Below are 22,988 nucleotides of genomic sequence, written 5' to 3'. Positions count from 1 at the left end.
CTCAAGGATTTCTTATAGAGATAATTTGAGTGTTAAGATATTGTCTCTGCTTCTTTATATATCCACCAACTTGCCCTTCCATAATTAGCACTTTTTAATTTCACACAACTCTATAAAAGGACAAGTTATAACTAACTGCTGAAAACGTATCTCAAAATCCTGCCTTTTCTAATTCTCATCCCTTCTACATAGCTAATTTCCATTTTTTCATCCTCAATCAAGATTCATTTTAGTTGTTTTTATTTTTAATTTTTAAAGAAATATTACTCCTTAAGGAAATACAGGGAATATTTAAAAGGATAAAAAAGAGACTAAATCACCCATAATTCCATTACCCATATATACTTAGATATAGCAACTCTTCATTTTTTTTTTCCCCTTCCATTTTTCCACCGTGGACCAGGACTTCTTCTATGTAAAGGATTTTTTAATGTAGTTATTTATATCTTAAGGACTTTTCTATTTTATTGAATACTTTTTATGAACATCTTTATAAATAAAACTTTGTCCCTATTTAGTATTATTTTCTTAGAATTTTTAAGAAAGAGAAATACTGAGTCAAACTTATGAAAATATTTTAAGATTATTTATACATGTTGCCAAATTACTTTCCAAAAGAAGTGAGCCGGTTTATCTTCATACCAGTAACTATCAACCTACCTTGCTTCACCACAAACTTGCCAGCAGCAATTCTAATTAACAAGTAAATTAAGGGAATTGATTTTCACTTTATCCCCTCTGAGCCCCTACAGAGGTTGCTTTGCTTAATATGTTTTTTGTGGTATTTTTCTTCCTTGCACTAAAAAAAACCAAAAACCAACCAAACAAACAAACCTAAAACTGAGATGGGCCTGCTGAGCCTCATTTAAACCAGTGTACTCAAATTCTTTATTTCAAAGAGGGAGGAGATATGGGGATGTACGTATATGTATAGATGATTCACTTTGTTATAAAGCAGAAACTAACACACCATTGTAAAGCAATTATACTCCAATAAAGATGTTAAAAAAATATAAAAAAATAAAAGAGACTAAAGAAACATAAAAAAAAAAAGCCTTTGAGCTCAGGTCATCTTCTCACTTTTATTAGCTCACCATTTACTCTCTGTTGCTGCCTTGTTAAGACCAGATGTTATTTTAAGAATGTTGAATTCTGACAATGCTGTTGTCCCGTTATTGGTACTGTCTTCAGCATTTCCTATCCATTGCATGTGGTGTGTGCCACACAGCTGCCTATATTGGAGTTTGAGAAAGACCTAGAACATTTTCCCCCTTGCATTCTTCTGCCTCTGTGAGGGAGGATCTTTTCCTAAGCATAGACTTTTGAGGCCTGTGTCTTTGGGGTGTATGTGGACATCAAGACTTCAGCTGTTAAGGGCTGAGAACCCCAGGCCTGGTTTTGTTACTTGGGATTTTTCTAACCCACAGAACCATGGGTATAGTTCCCACAGTGGTGACTGGAGCTGTGGTAAGCCAGTGAGTGGCTTTACCACTTTGGAGCTGGCACACCTGCTGTGGATGTCTACGGAGCAGGGGATGCTTGTAAGTCTGCACCTTTTCTCCCTGTTCTGTCTTTTACATTGCCCTGGTTCCTCAGAGTACTTTGTATATAGGCTACTCAGTTCTTTGTTGAGCTGAGTATAAAGTGCTCTCTATTATAGTTAAGTCATTTATTTGTTGAGTTGAATTCAATTTAATTGTTTGGCTTAACTGCATTTTGAGATCTTTCTCCTTTCCTCCCCCACTCAGTTGAGCACTGGTTGGACTGAAAATTACATCAAAATCCTTTCCCCCTGCCTTTCTAGTAGAGTATATATGAGGGAGCAATGGAAAAGAGTACATTAGAAGAGATGAAAGGTTATTTAATATAGGTATCATTTAATATAGCTACCTACTCTAATTGAATTCTTCCGTCCAAAATCCACATTCAGTGGACTTGGTAGGCTTTGAATACGTGTTTTAAAGGTAGGTGAATGCACTTTGGGGTAACTTTGGATTCAGAATAATTTTTATATTCAGCTGAAATGAATGTCTTTCTGATTTCGTCTCAGAAAAAATTAGCATTTCTATTTTACCCAAGAACCTTCTGTATACATTAGTAGAATCATTGTTCCTATCTCTAGTCTTCTCTTAGTCTTGAGCCATTCCTTGTAAAATATGGTTTTGGAGCTCATCACCAGCTTTTTCATGAATTTGCTCTAATATATTCTTCTTTAAATAGATGAATATAATGTTCTGTATGCGATATGACCAGTAACAGAGGATCATGGAGTTATTATTTCCCCTTGGTTTACATACTATACTGCTTTTTTCAGCACAGAAGTAAATTAGATATCTTTGATAGTTATATTTTACCATCTAACATACTGAGTTTATTTTCAAAAAACCCCTAGGTCTTTTTCATACCTACTTAATTACATGTTCCTTCTCCATGCACAGTAGTTCATTTTTTAAAAAATTATTTGCTTTATTTATTTATTTTAAAAATTTATTTATTTATTTATTTATTTATTTATTTATTTATTTATTTATTTATGGCTGTGTTGGGTCTTCGTTTCTGTGCGAGGGCTTTCTCTAGTTGCGACGAGCGGGGGCCACTCTTCATTGCGGTGCGCGGGCCTCTCACTATCGTGGCCTCTCTTGTTGCGGAGCACAGGCTCCAGACGCGCAGGCTCAGCAGCTGTGGCTCACGGGCCCAGTTGCTCCACGGCATGTGGGATCTTCCCAGACCAGGACTCGAACCCGTGTCCCCTGCATTGGCAGGCAGACTCTCAACCACTGCGCCACCAGGGAAGCCCAGTTCATGTTTTTTTAAACACAATTTTAGACTATCTTTATCTCTCTTAAATTTCATCATGTTAGACTTGGCTCAGTTGTTCCAGCCTTTTTGAAACGTCATCGTATCTTCTAATATATTCATTAAACTTTTGCCATCTGCATATGTGATAAACATCTTTAATGTGTAAATCCAGGTAATTGATGTTGTCTCAAACTATCTTTGTCATTGGTCCCCAAGACCATCCTCAGATTTGGTGTTTTGTTGGAAGGACTCAAGATTTAGTGTATTGTTGTACTCATGGTTAAGATTTATTACAGCAAAAGGATATAAAGCAAAATTAGCAAAGGGAATCAGGCAGAAGCTTTTAAGAGCCCTCTTCCAATGGAGTCACAGAGTATACACTTAATTCTTCCAGCTACTTGTGACAACATGTGCAAAGTGTTGTGTACCAGTGAATCTCATTAGAGACTCAGTGTTCAAGGATTTTACTTAGGGCTGGTCATGTAGGCATCCTTTACCCAGCACCTACCAGAATCCCAGGCTCCCAGAAGAACAGATATTTCACATAAACCATATTGTTTGCACAAACAGTCCAGGCATAATGAATCATCCTTGTCGTTTAGGGGAAGCTTTATATGATTGTAGGGAAATGTTTATCAGCCAAGTTTCCGGAAGCTAGCCAAGGGCCAGCCTTACAAGGAGGCTGTTCTAAGGACAGGCAGTCTCAGGCCTGCTGTATTAACTCTTTTCTATACATTATGTTATGTTGACATTTACTGTGTGTGTGTGTGTGTGTGTGTGTGTGTATGTGTGTATGTGTATATATATATGTATATAGTGTAAATGTTTTAGGATATTGGTGGGATACAATTTCCTATAGTATTCACCAAGGGGAGTCATTCAGTTCTTTTTATGTTTGTAGAAATAACTGAATGTAGGCCTTTTGATTAGATTAGACCTGTTATTTTTACAGCAGTAGACCTTTTACTTCAAATACACCTTACCTTACCACTTATATTGATTTCTTCTAAACAGTTTTAGTGATATAATATTTTGATAAGAATGTTGAACATTTGCCTCTCCTTTTTCTTCCTGACTTCTAATTGCAAAATACTTAATTTTGTAGTTTCCAGACTTCCAAGTGGCTAAATTACAAAGATGCTATACAACTTTTAAAACCTACTTTTCCTGTAATTTTTATTATTCTTTTAACCTTGTTTATGATTGGGTAAGGTTGAGAAGAGAATTAACAATAACAACAGCAGCAAATCACAATTTGGATAAAAAGCAACAACTAGATCTTCATAATGTAAATTTCTCAATTTGGTTTAAAAGCAACAACTAGATCTTCATAATGTAAACTTCATTAATTATATTGTCTTAAGTTGATGCAGCAAGTTACTGTTTATTTTAGAACACTGGGGCATTTATGGAAATGCAGAAACCTTTTTTCACTGTTTAAGAAGTTCTTAATTTGTTATAATACAGATAGATATTTTGGACTTGTTAGAAGAGAATATGTTATTTTCTAAGCTTATATATTGAATTATAAATTTTTAAAAGGCCAAGAAAAAAGTGTTTAAGTCCTTATTTATTTAGCAAATCAAAATATAATTTAATATATGATTATGTGATAGCATTTACTGTAAGAAAATTTACCATTTGTATTCCATAACTACATTTAAAATATGGAAAGATTTTAATGCAGATATCTTTACTGTTTGGAACATATTTTGCAGGAAGACTTTTAAGAATGCATTTTAGTGGAGATTTTAAGAAGGTGAATGATAATAACCTTTGGAGTTTTTATTTAAGTGGACTTCTGCCTGAGGACAAATGAATGATTAGATGGCATTTAAGAATGATTCTTACAGAGCTATAATTTTGATGCTCTCCTTGTCCTTCATTTATTGTTCCCGTTGAGTATTTCCGCAGAAAGCTCATCCATTCTCAGGGACTGAAGTACCATTCTTTTAGCAAGTATTTTTAAATGGAGCTCTTTAAATCTGGCCTTGTACCTACTTTCCAGTCACGTATATTTTGCCTTTTTACTCTGGATTTCTCCTAAAATTTGAAACCCAAACAATTACAAAGGGAATTCATTATTGCCAACTCTTATTCCTTAAACTGACCATCTCCTTTTGTTTTGTTTTGTTTTCTTATTGATTTCATTGGGACCTTCCTAGTATCTTCCTAGATCTCCACATTATAGCTCTGTGTATTTAATAAATGCTCATCGAATAAAAGACTATCAGGACTTTTTCTTCTCCCTCATTCTCCATTTCATTCAGAATCCAATTTGTACTGATTTTTTCTTTACTGTCTTTTAAGATACTGTCTCTGAGTAACCCCACTTAGATCAATTTCTTTCAGTCTTCATGTATGGTTTTATTATATTCTTAATGTAAATACTTTAAATCATAGGAGATTTAGTTTACCTGATAACTTATGGACACACCTAGGAATCCTTTTGTGACTTGTAAGGTGACCTTTTTTTTTTTTTTTTTAACATCTTTATTGGAGTATAATCGCTTTACAATGGTGTGTTAGTTTCTGCTTTATAACAAAGTGAATCAGTTATACATATACATATGTTCCCATATCTCTTCCCTCTTGCATCTCCCTCCCTCCCACCCTCCCTATCCCACCACTCCAGGTGGTCACAAAGCACAGAGCTGATCTCCCTGTGCTATGTGGCTGCTTCCCACTAGCCATCTATTTTATGTTTGGTAGTGTATATATGTCCATGCCACTGTCTCACTTTGTCCCAGCTTACCCTTCCCCCTACCCATATCCTCAAGTCCATTCTCTAGTAGGTCTGTGTCTTTATTCCCATCTTGCCCCTAGGTTCTTCATGACCATTTTTTTTCCCCTTAGATTCCATATCTATGTGTTAGCATACTGTATTTATTTTTCTCTTTCTGACTTACTTCATTCTGTATGACAGACTCTAGGTCCATCCACCTCAGTACAAATAACTCAATTTCATTTCTTTTTATGGCTGAGTCATATTCCATTGTATATATGTGCCACATCTTCTTTATCCATTCATCTGTTGATGGACACTTAGGTTGCTTCCATGTCCTGGCTATTGTAAATAGAGCTGCAATGAACATTGTGGTACATGACTCTTTTTGAATTATGGTTTTCTCTGGGTATATGCCCAGTAGTGGGATTGCTGGGTCGTATGGTAGTTCTATTTTTAGTTTTTTAAGGAACCTCCATACTGTTCTCCATAGTGGCTGTATCAATTTACATTCCCACCAACAGTGCAAGAGGGTTCCCTTTTCTCCACACCCTCTCCAGCATTTATTGTTTGTAGATTTTTTGATGATGGCCATTCTGACTTGTGTGAGATGATATCTCATTGTAGTTTTGATTTGCATTTCTCTAATGATTAATGATGTTGAGCATTCTTTCATGTGTTTGTTGGCAGTCTGTATATCTTCTTTGGAGCAATGTCTAGTTAGGTCTTCTGCCCATTTTTGGACTGGGTTGTTTGTTTTTTTGATATTGAGCTGCATGAGCTGCTTGTAAATTTTGGAGATTAATCCTTTGTCAGTTGCTTCATTTGCAAATACTTTCTCCCATTCTGAGGGTTGTCTTTTGGTCTTGTTTATGGTTTCCTTTGCTGTGCAAAAGCTTTGAAGTTTCATTAGGTCCCATTTGTTTATTTTTGTTTTTATTTCCATTTCTCTAGGAGATGGGTCAACAAGGATCTTGCTGTGATTTATGTCAAAGAGTGTTCTGCCTACGTTTTCCTCTAAGAATTTGATAGTGTCTGGCCTTACATTTAGGTCTTTAATCCATTTTGAGTTTATTTTTGTGTATGGTGTTAGGGAGTGTTCTAATTTCATACTTTTACATGTTCCTGTCCTGTTTTCCCAGCACCACTTATTGAAGAGACTGTCTTTTCTCCACTCTATATGCTTGCCTCCTTTATCAAAGGTAAGGTGACCATATGTGCATGGGTTTATCTCTGGGCTTTCTATCCTGTTCCATTGATCTGTATTTCTGTTTTTGTGCCAGTACCATACTGTCTTGATTACTGTAGCTTTGTAGTATAGTCTGAAGTCAGGGCGCCTGATTCCTCCGGCTTCATTTTTCTTTCTCAAGATTGCTTTGGCTATTTGGGGTCTTTTGCGTTTCCATGCAAATTGTGAAATATTTTGTTCTAGTTCTGTGAAAAATGCCAGTGGTAGTTTGATAGGGATTGCATTGAATCTGTAGATTGCTTTGGGTAGTAGAGTCATTTTCACAATGTTGATTCTTCCAATCCAAGAACATGGTATATCTCTCCGTCTATTTGTATCATCTTTAATTTCTTTCATCAGTGTCTTATAGTTTTCTGCATACAGAAAACTATATTTCTTTTTTGTCTCCTTAGGTAGGTTTATTCCTAGATATTTTATTCTTTTTGTTGCAGTGGTAAATGGGAGTGTTTCCTTAATTTCTCTTTCAGATTTTTCATCATTAGTGTATAGGAATGCAAGAGATTTCTGTGCATTAATTTTGTATCCTGCTGCTTTACCAAATTCATTGATTAGCTCTGGTAGTTTTCTGGTAGCATCTTTAGGATTCTCTATGTATAGTATCATGTCATCTGCAAACAGTGACAGCTCTACTTCTTCTTTTCTGATTTGGATTCCTTTTATTTCTTTTTCTTCTCTGATTGCTGTGGCTAAAACTTCCAAAACTATGTTGAATCATAGTGGTGAGAGTGGGAAGCCTTCTCTTGTTCCTGATCTTAGTGGCAATGGTTTCAGTTTTTCACCATAGAGGACAATCTTGGCTGTGGGTTTGTCATATATGGCCTTTATTATGTTGAGGAAAGTTCGTAAGGTGGCCTTTTTAATTGTTAGACAGCTGTATGACTTAGAAGATGTTTCCTAATAGTGAGCCCAAATCTTTTTTCTTGAAATGTCCACCATTTGATCCTATGTCATCTTTCTGGAGAAAACAGAAATAAGTCTTTTCCTTTTTTCGATACAGGTCTTCTCATATATGAAAACTGCTCTTATATCTTCCTCCTCTTCCCAGGTTAAACATCTTTATTTCCCCACACTTTGTTCATTTGTTCATTCAGCAGATATTTATTTAGTACCTCTTAGGTGCAAGTCAGTTTGAAATACTTGCAATATGGTGGTGAACAAGAATGACTAGCTCTCTTTTCTCATAGGGCTTATGTCCAAATAGAGGTAAACAAAAAGTATTCCAGATTAAGACATTGACAAGTAAAATATAAGATAATTTTGGATTATGATAAATGCCATGAAGAAAATAAAACAGGGTTATAGGAGAAAGTGGGCATGGAGATGGGAGGCGACTTCTCCATTTACTTTGGTTTCCAAATGTTTCATCATCTTGGTTGCCCTCCACCACAACAACATGCCTGGCCTTTGGCACTTTTCAGATCCCTGTAATGATGGACTTATCACCTGCTAATGTCCTCTGTGTACATAGGAAGGTAGACAGAGGACATTATATGTGAGATAGAGCCAAATAGACTACAGCATCAGTAAGGCCACTATTAAAAAGGAAGACACAGAAATTTAGATCTCTGGGGTTATTGTTGGACTTAGAGGCACAGCATTCTCTGGCCCAGTGTGCTCTTAACATAGTACAGTGGGACTAGTAGTTGCCATATCTATACAGTGTGCTTTCATTAGTGTGGTCCCAGATATATACTTAGCTGTTTCAACAGCAGGGTCATCCTAGGTTTGTAGTGAACTTTTTAAGGTCTGTCATTTTTTAACTATTCTTCAGCCAGATTTTTCATATCTGGAACTTGGAAAATTAATTTATTGAACCTAATTGCAGGGCTTTATAGTCATCCCTGTAAAATTTAATCTTACTAGCCCTTCCTTCTAGTTTTATGTGATATTTTTGAATCTTGTTATAGATTTGAGAAACTTACCTTTTCTGTTGTCCTTCAAGTTAGCAATCATGATGTAAGCAGAATAGCAAGAAGGGAACTTACTAAAAAGGTTCCTTCTAAATGGCTTATACTTTATTTAATTAGCACATTTTGAGTGTAGTTGTGTGTCTACCTCTAACTCTACCTAATATCTAGTTCCCATTTTATCTAGTGTTAATATCTAGTTCCCATTTTTCCCTTTTATGTTCAATTATTTCATGAGATGTTTGCTAAAGAGAGTGAAACATAGTCATTCAGCCTGCATTCCAGAGTCAAACTGATTTGGGTTTTAACTTTTCATTTTGTCTATTGTTATCTGTGTAGTACTGGGCATGTTACCTAACCTCTCTGAACCTTGGTTTCCTAATAATTATACTTGCTTCATGGGGTTACATGAGATAATGAATGTAAATCACCTATCATAGTGCCTGTCATATAAAAGAGTCCAATGAATATTAGCAACAGCAACTGTAGTCATTGTTGTTGTCCAGCCCTGCAGAAATTAAATGTATTCTGTCTCAGGTTTGCCAGATCTAAAACCCTTTAAATGCATGTGCACATACACAAAGGTAATCATAGCTAGATTGTTGCCATTTTTTCCTCAGTGATGGGCACAGTGAAACATCTTTGTTTCTTAAGTTTTATAAGCCATCTGTCTAGAATTTTACTAGATGAAGCATCAAACTTACTTTATCTGAAATCCGTATTTTCTGATTTACAGCTTAAACTTTATCTTCTTTCTAGTTATTTATCATCTTTCTGCTGGTTCACAATTTCTCAAAGGTTAGCAATAATACTGATCTTTTAATAGCTACCTTGGTTTATCTTTGTTTAAGCCTAGCTGAAAGTGAGGCATGGGCATGGGATGCTGAAAGTAAGTTTGCAGGTTGCTTGGGTATTTCATTAGCATGGTTCTCATCTCTGTTAGCACAGAGAATAAAATTATAGCGGGGAGTACAACATTGTAAATCAACTATACTTCAAATAAAATTATAGTGGGGAAGAGAAATAGCACTTACAACACAGCTACTCTGTGACAAGCATTATGAAAACATCTTCATATATTATTTTATTCAACTCTTTTAGTAAGTCTATTTCACAGGCAAGGAAATTGAGCCTTGAAATTTAAATACCTACATCACCTCACATCTATTAAGTAGTGGAATCTATAGAATTTGAATCCAGTTTTGTCTGACACCAAAACCGTTTCCTTTCCACTCTATTTCCTTTCCATTGCCTCTCTGTTTCCCCTTTTATTTGGCAGTTAACCTGAAGCCACTATTCTTTTCTTTTGTTAGGCATCTATCCTTGGAAAACTACTAGAGGGTTGCTGTAGAGGAGATTTTCAAAGTCAGAGAATTGATGAGGATCATCACTAAAGTTGGCAAATTTTCCTAGATAGGAAATCTTTAGCATTTTAGAGATATTATAGAATCATGGACTCTTAGAGTTGGAAGAGACCTTCTTGGTCATGAGTTTTGTTTTCTGGCCATTTAACAGTTATAAATGTGGGATATATATATTATAAAGAGGTTATTTTAGTGTTTTTGTATCTGAAATGTTTTGATTGTGATTTAAGGTCAATTTTTGCCTTTCTTTATCATACTTCTCTACAATACATTGTATTTTATTTTATTTATTTATTTTTTAACATTTTTATTGGAGTATAATTGCTTTACAATGTTGTGTTAGTTTCTGCTTTATAACAAAGTGAATCAGCTATACATATACATATATCCCCATATCTCCTCCCTCTTGCGTCTTTCTCCCACCCTCCCTGTCCCACCCCTCTAGGTGGTCACAAAGTACTGAACTGATCTCCCTGTGCTATGTGGCTGCCTCCCACTAGCTATCTGTTTTACATTTGGTAGTGTATATATGTCCATGCCACTCTCTCACTTCGTCCCAGCTTACCCTTCCCCCTTCCCGTGTCCTCAAGTCCATTGTCTACGTCTGATTCCTGTCCTGCCCCTAGGTTCTTCAGAACCATTTTTTTTTTTTTAGATTCCATATATATGTGTTAGCATATGGTATTTGTTTTTCTCTTTCTGGCTTACTTCACTCTGTTTGACAGACTCTAGGTCCATCCACCTCACTACAAATAACTCAATATCATTTCTTTTTATGGCTGAGTAATATTCCATTGTATATATGTGCCACATCTTCTTTATCCATTCATCTGTTGATGGACACTTAGGTTGCTTCCATGTTCTGGCTATTGTAAATAGAGCTGCAATGAACATTGTGGTACATGACTCTTTTTGAATTATGGTTTTCTCTGGGTATATGCCTAGTAGTGGGATTGCTGGGTCGTATGGTAGTTCTATTTTTAGTTTTATAAGGAACCTCCATACTGTTCTCCATAGTGGCTGTATCAATTTACATTCCCACCAACAGTGCAAGAGGGTTCCCTTTTCTCCACACCCTCTCCAGCATTTATTGTTTGTAGATTTTTTGATAATGGCCATTCTGACTGGTGTGAGGTGATACCTCATTGTAGTTTTGACTTGCATTTCTCTAATGATTAGTGATGTTGAACATCCTTTCAGTACATTGTATTTTAAAAGTTTCTTTTGTATTTCTAAATCTAAAGGTTACACAAACCTGATATATATGAATAAGGATAAATGAATAGAAATTTTAGAATTCTTTTTTTGTGTGTGAGAGATACCACGGTGCTCTAGTTCATCCAATGACCTAATGATAAAATTCTGCAAGAGAGTTTTACACACACACATAAAAAGTACTGGTAGGCTGATTTTACACTAGATAATTCTGCTTTTTAAAAATTTTTTGTGTGGTACATCTAAGCTTCTAATAGTAGTTTATTTCATCTTTCTGTCAACCATATTTATTAAAAATTACTTTAAAATATTGAAATAAAATGGGCATTATCCTTATTCTCTGATATCCCAATTTTACCATCTTTTCCCCCCAGCTTTTCCCCCCAGCTTTATTGCGATATAATTGACAAATAAAATTTTATATATTTAAAATGTGCTTTATTTTTTTATAAGACTTCATCCTGATCATTGTTCAATGATGGATTCACATTCTACATTGTTTTTATAATCTTGCAGTGTTATAGGATAATATATATAGTTACTAGCTACTTTGAGTGTAAACAAATATGATTGATGAGATAAAATTAAGCAGGATCCATATGATGGAATAGACAGATATTGTGGTATAAATATCACACAGTGAATTTCAAATAGTGGTTAGTTCCTTAGGCTAGCATTGGACATTATTACCTTAAAGAATCTAAAGAAAAAATTTAAAAAACCCGGAGGAGAAAGAATAGACATGGACATATATATGTAAAATCATTCCAATTTCCTCTTTGTAGAACCTTACATTCCATGGGGACAGGGACTTTGTCACATTCATCACTGTATCCCTGTCACCCAAAGCAGCACCCTGTATGGGGTAGGTGTTCAGTAAGTATTTGTAGACACACTGAATATCTTGGATTTATAGGTGAGCGCTATACAAAAATGAGAATATTTTTGCTTTTGATTAGATTACACTGCTAATTATTTTGGAGTTATGCTTGAATATTTCTAAGAATTTATGATTCTTTCCCCTGAATTTCTAGATGCTACTAGCAGAGTGTTTTACACAAAGTCTAAGAACAGAGCATACTTATTTGAGGTAACTATACCAAACACAGGCTTGTGTGTGTTTATGCTTATGTCTTTTTATCTGATATTAGAAAAAGACAGTTGTGACTGTAAACAGCGTCTCATAAATTGCTGAATGTCAGGTAAGTGCTGCTTTGATTTATTGTCCTAGGTAGTAGGCTCAAATATTTGTGTGTATATATAATTTTACAGAGATACATTGGTGATAAAGGGTTTTATTTTGGTTACCAAATATCAGAAGGTTTCATGTTGTTGCCTATATATTTCTAGCAAAGATATCTTTACTACTTTCTAATAAATAAGGTCTTTTCTGATGTGAATTAATCACTAATCTAGCATTTCCCGAAAGTGTAGACTATGAACAGTTTACATCAGATTTGCTGGTACTGCTTCTTAGAACTGAGGATTCCCTGAAACCACCTTAGAACCACTACATCAGAATATTTGGGATGTGGGTCTCTGGAACCTGAATTTTTAAAAAAAATTTTATTGGAGTATGCTGATTTACAATGTTGTGTTCGTTTCAGGTGTACAGCATAGTGATTCAGTTATACATATACATATATTCATTCTTTGTCAGATTCTTTTCCCATTTAGGTTATTACAGAATATTGAGTAGAGTTCCCTGTGCTATACAGTAGGTCCTTGTTGGTTATCTGTTTTATATATAGTAGTGTGTGTATGTTCATCCCAAGCTCCTAATTCCACCCCTTCCACACACACACATTTCCCCTTTGGTAACCATAAGTTTGTTTTCTACATCTGTGACTCTATTTCTGTTTTAAATAAGTTCATTTGTACCATTTTTTTAGATTTCACATCTGAGTGATGTCATATGATATTTGTTTTTCTCTGTCTGACTTCCTTCACTCAGTATGACAATCTCTAGGTCCATCCATGTTACTGCAAATGGCATTATTTCGTTCTTATTTTATGGCTGAGTAATATTCCATTGTATATATATGTACTACATCTTCTTTATCCATTCTTCTGTTGATGGACATTTAGGTTACTTCCATGTCCTGGTTATTGTAAATAGTGCTTCAGTGAACATTGGGGTGCATGTATCTTTTCGAATTATGGTTTTCTCTGGGTATATGCCCAGGAGTGGGATTGCTGGATCATATGGTAGCTCTGTTTTTAGTTTTTTAAGATATTTGTCTTTCTCTGTCTGACTTACTTCACTTAGTATGGTAATCTCTAGGTCCATCCATGTTGTTGCAACTGGCAATATTTTTAATGGCTGAGTAATATTCCATCGTATATTACTCCTACTCCTAGCAATGCCCAGGAGTGGGATTGCTTTATCATATCCATAGTTCTGTTTTTAGCTTTTTAAGGAACCTCCATACTGTTCTCCATAGTGGCTGCACCAATTTACATTCCCACCAACAGTGTAGGAGGGTTCCCTTTTCTCCACACCCTCTCCAGCATTTATTGTTTGTAGACTTTTTGATGATGGCCATTCTGACTGCTGTGAGGTGATACTTCATTGTATTGATAGTTTTGATTTGAATTTCTCTAATATTTAGTAATGTTGAGCATCTTTTCATGTGCTTTTTTTGGAACCTGAATTTTTGACTAAGTATTTCTCTTTGCACTCCGAAGATTGAGAGTTGCTGTATTAAATTTTGCTAAAAGTGTCTGCCCTGGGGAGAGGCTGGATCTTGGGGCTCTGCAGAAGGAATCCCTTACCATAAGTGCTCTGTCCCACTTAAGTCCCAAACTAATCAGTTTTAAGACACTAATTGTGTCAATGTGAGTTGGAACCAAACATGCACTATTTTCTAAATCTATTGGACTGGAACAAAACAGGTACATCATAATTGCTCACTAGACCAATACTGAAAGGAAACAAAATTTCACTCAGTTCCAGTTTCCGACAGCATCCTGGGAAGTGGCTCAGCTGCCTTCACTGGGGATTGTCACTTCCAAACAGACCTTACTTACCTTTTGAAGCCTAAGAGAGCCAAATACTATAGAACTAAGTTGCCTAGAGAAGAAAAAAAGCTCTATTTATTCCAGACCTACAAGAGCAGAGCTCTCTCTGGTACACAGAACTTCAACCCAAGCATGCCTTGTGTGTTGGATCATTTCTTGACTCTAGTTGTACGATAAAGTTCTCTCTACAGCCATGACCCACCTTCATGCTCTTACCAGTTGCACAGGACCACTACTGCATTTGGCAGGTACCTACCAAAATGTCCTGGCTCAGCATCACCCCATCTCACAGAATAGGTACCATTTCACGTATTCATACACCTTTTTCTCGCCTATCATCAACTACATCCATGTTGTAATGCCTGGCCCTCCTTGAATTCAGGGACGTTCTAGAACACAGTGTTTAGGGAACAGAGCATACCAATTATCATAGATTAAACCAATGACTTCATTGGCATTGTGCCCTAGCCAAGTTAACTAGCCTCAGAAGTTGGATTTTCCCGTTATATTTGTCGTATTTTCCTAGTCAAGAGTTAAGAGGGCTGACACTATGTATTAAGCTTTTATGTATCCACCGAAGTAACTAATTAGCACAGTGGCTTACATGTAGCAGAAATGTAGAAAAAAAAATCTTGATGTATTGATACTGATTGTTTCAGTACAAGGGCATTTTAGCCACTTTGCATGGATTTCTTTGAGAAAGATTCACTAGGATTTAAAAAATGTATTCCTGTTCTATGTAGTTTTTTGTGTTTAAATTCAGTTATACTTAGCACTTAGCTGTCATTTTGCTGAGGCTCCTTTTTGATTGAATATGATTATTTTACTGACGGTATATTAGTTGTCTTGAAGAATTAATATTCCTTTCTAGTTCAATTAAAAAAGTTTATTGTAAGACTATGACGTGACTTAGACTGGAGATACAAAATTGATATTAAGACAATGTTCACCTTCTCTAACAGGGAAGGAAGGTAAAATATTCAGCTTGCTTTCAAATACCCAGTATACCTATTAGGGAGTAATTTATTTAGGAAGATGATAAGTTCTTCATATATTAGAAATTTTTCTAAGTTAGACAATATCTTAGAAAAGTAGGTATTTATTAGAATTTAATACTAGGCAATTAATATTCTTGAAAAAATTTGAACATATCCAAATCAGAACTAAATACTGTTACAGACTACTCTAATTTATTGACCTCCAAAGTAAATCCCATTCTGATGTTAGATGTTGACTCTGTGGTCGCCAGATTAAGTACTTGTTCTGTATACCATAGATGTTGGAGATCCCTCCTTGGTGACTACAGTCTCCTAGGAAGCTTAATTTGGCTGCAGAATGCAGAATTTATTACAGAAGGCAGAGAGACCAGATAGGAGAATGTTATAGACTGAGTGTTTATCTTACACACACACGCACACACACACAGACACACACACACACACACAGGCCCCAAATTCATGTGTTGAAACTCTAACACCCAGTGTGACTGTATTTAGAAATAGGCCTGTGAGAAAGTGGTAAAGGTTAAATGAGGTCATAAGGGTGGGACCCTAATATGATAGGGCTGGCTCCCTTATAAGAAGAGGAAGAGATACCAGAGTGCTCTCTGTCTACTGTGTAAGGACACTCTAAGAAGGTAACTGTCTTCAAGTCAGGAAGAGAGCTCTCTCCAGGAAGTAAATTGGTCAGCACCTTGATCTTGGACTTCCTGGCCTCCAGAACTGTGAGAAATAAATTTCTGTTGTTTAAGCCACCCCATCTGTAGTAAGTAAGTCCCCTACATACGAACCTTCAAGTTGTGAACTTTCAAAGATGCAAACATGCGTTCATGTGTCCAATCACGTGAGCTAGTTCATGTGTCTGGCATACATTGTCACATGTGTGCATCCTCTACAAGTGGTTGTGCTTTTATGTGCTTTACTCTGCAGTACTGTATAGAGTACAGTAGTACAGTATCTTTATTTCTTGCCTGTTCACTTGATGCCAGCCCCTGTATGCCAGATGTTGTACTGTACTATGGTACTTTCCAAGGTACTGTAGTATAAGATGAAAAATGTTTATTTTTTAGTGTTTGTTTGTTTTTTATGTATCATTTGTGTGAAAAGTATTATAAACCTATTACAGTACAGTACTATATAGCCAATCATGTTAGTTTGGTACCTAGGCTAACTGTTGGACTTACGAACCAATTGGACTTACAAATGTGCTCTTGGAACGGAGCTCATTCATATGTAGGGGACTTACTGTAATTTGTTAGGCAGCCAGAGCAGAATGAGAGACCATTGTCATAATCTGAGCTTGAGGCGATAAGGGGAGTGGTGACTGGAAAGAAATCAAGGGGATTGGTATGGTGGAAATGGAGAGAAAGTAATATAAAAAAAGAGAGTCTACAGGACCTGGTGCCTGACCACATATAGGGGGCAAAGGTTGAGGTACAGATTTCTGATGAGTCTTGAAATGGATTATTTATCTACTTTTCCTAAAGTGGTGAAAAGTGTAATCATGTTGCGTTCCCAAGACCAGGGCAGGTTTGGTGATTTGCTAAAAGGACTCGCAGGACTCAGCATATAGTCACATTCATGGCTATGATTTGTTACAATAAAAGGGATACAAAGCAAAATTAGCAAAGGAAAAAGGCACATGGGGCAAAGTCTGGAGGAAACCAGGCACAGGTTTCCAAAATTCCTCTCTCAGCTGGGTTCTCCAAGACAGGCTCACCTGAGCCTAGAAGTCCAGGGTTTTTATCAAGAGTTAGTCACATAGACACCCTTTATCTAGTGTGTACCAAAATTTCAGACTCCTAGAAGGAACGTAGGTGTTCAATATAAAATGCATGTTTGTACAAACAATTTAGGTATACTTATCAGTTAGAGAGTGGTGGGACCCCTCCCCAAATTCAAGTTCCCAGATGCCAGCAAATGGCCAGCCTTGAAAGCAGGCCCTTCTAAGGATAGCAGTCTCAGGCTTGCTGTGTTGACTGATTTCTGCACAGTAATATTTTAAACTAGAAAGAGAAAATTACATTTATGTCATTCTGTTTTCATTAACGAAGTTTATACATAATAGAAACAGATTTTAACGCATCATTGTCTTCAGTTGGTCACACATATTATAAGGATACTTTTGACAAGTATTAGGAAGAGAAAACAATTCTGAATACAGTGAAATGTTGCCATGTCTTTAAAGTCAAAGCATGGAGCAATATTTTAGATTACATCGGCTTATGTAGTAAGAGTATCTTTACAATACCTTTAGTAATAAATACCTAGACAGGTCAAAGAGGTATGGCCACTTTATAATAAATTAAATGCCTGGGTTCTTTATCTACATTTTTATTAGATTCATTTCTTTATTATCAATTTGCAGGAGAATTCCTTATTTAGTAGGAATATTAACCCTTTTTCATATATAGTATATTGTTACCTTCTCTCCCTATCCCTGCCAGAATGTTAAGTCAAAGAATTCAAAATTTTTATTCTGTCTCTAGAAGGACTCTATAACTTACCATGAGTTGAGCTTTTGCATGGTTGCTAAAAAATAGGCATGACTAAAATGTGAACATGTTGAAAATCAAATGGGCTGTTAATTTAATTTCCAGGAGAGCCATTTGAGCAGTTTAGTGTTTGTGAAAATTTACGCCCTATTTAAATGGACTTTTAACTTTCTTCATATGAAATGAGGCATGAGCTAGCACATTAGGTGATTTTGAAAAACTCAGCATCAAGAAAAAAAACAGCATCAAGTGTTATGCAGGACCATTTCCAGAATAATATTTAGTTGAAATTTGAAAATGGAGATTGTTATTTCTTGAGTTTTATGACATGAATGTGTCTTAAATGTTTGTCGAAGGTCTTGCTGTTTACTTATTGACATTAAACAAGAAAAACACAAATATCCATTTGAGCTGAGTGATGAAAATGTTGTAAGTGTAATCAAGAATTACGACAGGGAAAGAAAAAATAATTACAATAAAGAGGATTTGAGCTGGTCTCTGATTTTTGTCATAAAGTCAGAAGAGTAACATTCATGTTTTTCGTTGTACTCTGTGAAATCTTTTCAAATAATTGGATACAGGTAGTTTTTTATGGTCTCCAAAATAATGCTAAGAACTGAACTCTCTGCAAGAGAAATAACGAACTAGCAAATTTACTCCCTCTGAAAAATCAAGTACAGTAAACAAAGTTGGCCAGTCATTTCTCTTTGTTGTTGTATTTTCCAACATGCTATTTCATCTATTACCTGCCAGTCATAAAATTATGTTTCCTAACCATAACAGGGGCAAAATTATGGTATAGGAATGTTCTCATGGTTTTTGGTATTTTTCTGATTCTGCCCTGTCAACGTTCTCCCCATTGCTTGTATATTCAAGAGCCCAGTTGGTCCTATCTACCTTTCTCTTCTGCCCCGGCTTTCATATTCTTGCAGCCACAGCAGTTTGGTGACATCCACTTCTGCCTCCTGGGAGCCCGCTGCTATTTGATGTTTGTGCTGTGAGTACTGTCTCTTGATAACATAGGACCTCTGTGAACCGTGCTGGTGTGCAGAATTCCTCGTATGCCAGGTGTGTGTTGCTTTCTCTGGGGCTCTGCAGAAGCATGCTGCATTCTGTGTTACCTTAGTAAATCCAGCTCTTTCCACCCCAAAAAAGTGTATTTATTATAATCCACTACATGGATTCCAAAGCTTTCCTGCCTTGTACTCTGAGTGTCTCAAAGAGATTTTTTGAGCAACGTCTTGTTTTCTTGTCTTGGTATAGCATCTGCTTTCCAGAGCTCTGGGACAAATCCCAGTTAGAACTAGGAGGTAGACTCAGCATAGGCTCAGGGGCATCCAGGGAACAAGACATGCTGATGATGTTTTCCCTTCTTACAGCACCTATGGCCCTTTTTTTCCCTTAGGATGATTTCTTACTTTAGAGGCTCCTTAGCTGTTAATAGAGATAGTCTCCTGGCAGGCTAGACATGCTTTGAGGTAAGCATAATTTGGCATATATAATTCCACAATGCTATAATTTTTTTAAGTTTTCAAACATTCTTTTAAAGCCAGCAAAATCTTCTTCTTTTTTTTTTAATTAAAGTTTTTTTTTTGATGTGGACCATTTTTAAAGTCTTTACTGAATTTGTTACAATATTGCTTCTGTTTTCTGTTTTGGTTTTTTGGCCTCAAGGCATGTGGGATCTTAGCTCCCTGACCAGGCATTGAACCCGCAACTCCCTGGGTTGGAAGGCAAAGTCTTAACCACTGGACCGCCAGGGAAGTCCCAGAATCTTTTTTAGATACATACATAAAACATATAATGGCTGAGCTGCTCTAAGTGAAGCAGGTTGAGGAGTCTTACAGTCAGCCGTTCCTCTACGGCTCCTGCAGAGAATGTTACAGGTTCTCAGCGATTGCTGATCTCTAACTCCATTGTTTTATAGATGAGAAAACGAATGCCCATGGAATTAATCCATATCCATCAGTTCTCTCAGGGCCTTACCAAACTTCTTCTAGACTGTCTTTGACTAACTCCATTTTCTTTGTGAGGTGTGGTAGAGTGGAATTAGCTGTTCCTGTGGTATTTTGTGTACACGTAACATGTAATGCTTATCATTTTCTTTTATACTTAAATGTTTGCAATGTCTTGAAATAGCAAGGTACTAGAGTATTTGAGATTCCCATCATGCATTTTTTTTCTATTTGTATATGTTGAATGATTGATTGGATTATTTTTTGCAGTCATTGTATGTCTTGTCAGACATTGTTACAATGTTTTTAAAGTAGTTAACAAGAATATCTTGGACTTATACATTGCTTTGTTTTGAACAACTTTTGTTAAAATGTCAAGGGCACAATACATATTTTTAAAAGCTTGCAGTGCTGGGTATCAAGAAGTTAAGGGCAGACAATTAAGGTAAACATGACAATCCTGTCTACTTTTGGAGGTTTTGAATTTGAAAGGATACCAAGCAAGGACTTCTAGCACATTAAGGGCGATCAAGTCTTTGGCCATTTTCTTCTTGCTGTATATGAATTACCTTCAGGTCAAGAAATTACAAGTGTAAACCTAAATATCCCATGTAAGATGAACTTTATAAATCTTCCTAAATCAGAATTGAAAGAGCACAAGGTTGGGAGTTAGGAGATACGAATTCTGTTTTGGGTCCAACAAAGTTTAGCAGAGTAACCTTGGAAAGGTCAGAGTTAATTCTAACTTTATGCATTCATGATACTTTATACAGAAAACTTTTCAACAAAGCTCCCAGTCTTCTATGTAAGAAAAGATCTCACCTACAACAATTTTCTAATCTTCAATATTCTGATTTTAAATTTAAAACTATTAAGTACTCTAAAAATTAGTTAATTATGCCTATACTATTTTTTATTTTAATTATATTCATTTTGTTAATAAGATTTTAATAAAATTTGGAGCAATTTACTGACCAATCAAATATTTTAGCTATTTCACCAAAATTTGAATACATTTTAATAAAAATATAAAGCAAATGTAAACACTTTAAAAACTAATTATTTTTAGGTTATTTTTCTTTTAATATGTGCAAAATTATCTATTGATGTAAAAGGCAAACACAAGAGATTTATGAATTTTGTAATATGGAAAATACTCTTCAGCTGCTATGTGCAACTTTTGGAAATACCATGTTAATTTGTGAGTACCTCCAGAACCACAAATGAAAACATGAAGCAATAAAATGGACTTTGGCACTACTGGGAAATGATACTTGGTTAAGCAGGGATTTATTGCATTCATGATGTCTGAGAGGAAGGATTTGCCAAGTTAATTAATTTGTCTTTTCTCTTACCTAAGTGCTTTCATGGCTCAAATCTCCCCAAAGCTCCAAAGCAGTATCTATCTCTGCCTTCAGTGGCAGTGTAGCCCATAAACCTTCAGAGCATTCTGACATAATCCCCTTTTATTTTGAGGGCAAGAGATGTGGAGAAGCATTTCCTTGGGGCTTGAAGGGTATTACTTGTGAGAGTAGGTGTTCAGGGTCACGGGTCACACTGTGTCAGTGTGAGCCTCAGATCCGAGTGGCAGAAGGCATCCACGTGTTCTTTGGTAGATTTGATTTGGGCTATTTGCGATACTAGGATCCTCTGAAACGCAGGGTTTGTGGTAGTGTCCCCTCTTTCCTGGATCTGAGGGTGGTACTGCTTGAGTACCATAGTTGCAGGAGAACTGGGTGTGCTGAGATATCAAAGCTTTGCTTGTGATCTCTGCCAGATTATTGTAATTAAGGTATTATAATTACTATTAAAGATAAAATGCGGAAGTTATTACTGGGTACGCTTCTTTCACAAATCATTGCAGTTAATCTGTATGTGTGAATGGCAGCCAGACTATTGAAATACATGAACAAATAGCACTGCAAGCTGAAATTATGCTGTTCATAAGCAAATAACCTCCCCTGTGCTTCTAAGCATCTTGGAGTTTTTTTCTTGACTGTAGACATTGCTGTGATGTTTACATTTAGTAATCATCATTGTCTAACATTTAGGACTTCTGAGCAATGAACTAAGCATTGTATTTTTATCTCATTTCTAGTATAGAAAGTAGAAAATGAAGTAATGTAAGTTTAAAGTTTAGTGCTGATTCAGAATCAACCAATATGTGATAGCTGTTTCACATGATTTTCTGGTATTTGCTTCCTGTAACATTGTTTTCAACCTCAGTTCTAAGGTATTAAGATGGAGGAAAGGTACTAGACATCTGGACAAATTTCTTTCTCTACCAATATTATCATAAACTGTGATATATATTTTATATATAAAGCTGATGAAACACTTAATATTGTAGTATACAACAGGGACTCTGACATGATGCATGATAATAGCAAAATTATATTTATTCAAGAGGATATTGACATTTTTTGGACATTTGTACTTGACTACATAAAACTTATTGGTATCCACCTTACTAAGATTTCTAGTAAGTGCTTTGAAATCAGTCAGTGCTTAAAAGAGTGCTTAGAGATCATTTCTCCAAAGAGATTTTTAACGTATTTATATCAAACCTGCGTAGTACATTTTATAATAAGCTGCATATGTAGATACTATTCCCCGTGTTGAGTGGTAATAGTGTCATTACCTAGTAATAAATTTTATAACTAATTTAATATGCTTCTGTGATTAGGAAAATAAGTTGTAATTTCTATGGAAAGTGTTATGGCCGCATAATATTTTGTCAGGTAGCACAAAAAATTTATCTAGAATATGCACATTAATTCTTGTTTTGCCTGTCTAGTTTTCAAGTGTATCTTTCTAGACTTTAGTCCTCTGTCTGATTTGTGCCCTACCTTGTTAAAAAACAGAACAAAACAAATCAAAAAAGATTCAAGGAGGGCTGTCTCTTAACATTTTGTTTTTGATTCTTTTCAGCAAATCTTTTTATTCAGTAAGAAACTGTACCCCAACCACAAGTGCATTCAAACATGGGAAAACAACTTTTAGAATGTGCTGAATTAAATGAATAAGATCTTGGTTATTCTTTTTTTTTTTTTTTCCATGTGGGTAAAGAACTCTTATGGAGCCAAAGCAAGGGAGGTGAACTAATTTTCATGGGCTTTGAAACAGAAAAGTGGATGAAACACTGTTTTTAAGGTGTTTTATTCTAACGACACAGTTTTGATTTTGACTGATACACAATACAGTTTTAATACAGGTGAGGCTAGGATCAGTGTGTTAAATACTTCATAATCTATTTACAA

The 22,988-nt window shown here is 35.7% G+C and overlaps 2 protein-coding genes across 16 annotated transcripts in view; both read left to right on the top strand.

Annotated features, from left to right (window-relative positions):
• Nucleotides 1-22,988, top strand: part of RABGAP1L (RAB GTPase activating protein 1 like) — a 786,837-nt gene that overhangs the window by 346,092 nt on the left and 417,757 nt on the right. The window lies entirely within an intron of this gene.
• The window catches only part of GPR52 (G protein-coupled receptor 52), a 38,040-nt gene extending 15,052 nt beyond the window's left edge, over nt 1-22,988 (top strand). The window contains exon 1 of the mRNA XM_082438620.1: nt 1-22,988. This exon is cut by the window's left edge and continues 15,052 nt beyond it. The gene's annotated coding sequence lies outside the window, so the exon portion shown is untranslated.

Source organism: Balaenoptera physalus, assembly GCF_965194825.1.
Source record: "Balaenoptera physalus genome assembly, chromosome: 1".
NCBI classification, from domain to species: domain Eukaryota; kingdom Metazoa; phylum Chordata; class Mammalia; order Artiodactyla; family Balaenopteridae; genus Balaenoptera; species Balaenoptera physalus.
This window is presented reverse-complemented; position numbering and strand designations above follow the sequence as displayed.